The sequence below is a fragment of the Periplaneta americana genome, chromosome 6 (genome assembly GCF_040183065.1).
Source record: "Periplaneta americana isolate PAMFEO1 chromosome 6, P.americana_PAMFEO1_priV1, whole genome shotgun sequence".
NCBI classification, from domain to species: domain Eukaryota; kingdom Metazoa; phylum Arthropoda; class Insecta; order Blattodea; family Blattidae; genus Periplaneta; species Periplaneta americana.
In genome coordinates this window covers 144,830,855-144,831,733 of record NC_091122.1, presented here as the reverse complement: position 1 = coordinate 144,831,733, position 879 = coordinate 144,830,855, and positions in this window count along the sequence as shown.

The window sequence follows — 879 nt, the reverse complement described above, 5'->3', positions numbered from 1 at the left end:
CTTCATTCTCTATAGTGTACACTAATGTGCAGTAGACAGTATAATATACACTGCATAATGAATACGTCCGCATGGAAAGCTCAGTTCGTGAGTAAAAACCCACATTGTTAATACTGTACTGTATTTTGATTAAACAAAAACCTAATGAAAATTATCAAACTCAAAATCGCGATATTTCCTAGTTTACGTAAATGGATGAACTACTTTTCTTCCCTCCTATACCCAGTAATGTGATTTGTTTGTATATTACGCCAGTATCATCGAACTCCAGTCGTGGAAGGGAGTAGCAAACGTTGTTTCCGGTTCTTAATCGTTGATCCAAAGGTATAGCCAAGTTAATATTAGAAATGTTAGTAAAAATAAAATGATGTCCCTGTATAATATTACGTACGTAATAGTTGTATAATATTACTAGTCTTTACAGAGGGGCGAGCAGAAGCAGGTGGGGTAAATCGGGATGCAACGTAGGCAAAACGGACGACAGTACCTGTGCGAAAATATGATTCAATATTGAAAGCTCTTTCGTCACTGGAAAATGCGAACATTTTTCTGGAACGTAATATACTCACTAACTCAGTACTGCTTACTATATGCGTCCTTGGTTCTGTGAGGAGGACAGTTGGAACTTCATTAGTAGAAGGGGTGGGAGTGAAGTACATTCAAGAACTCAGGTACAATAAAAATTGAAGTAAAAACACAATGATGTCCCTGTACTTTGCATTGTTCTGTTCCTAATGTTTTTATAATTGTAAAATTTATTGTGTCTATACTACTTCCTGTAGGCAGCGTCATGTAACGTCTTGATTTTATGTATGCTATCAGTCATCCATGGAGCAGGACGATGAGTATGTACTGTATGTATATATTCTTTGCAGAATT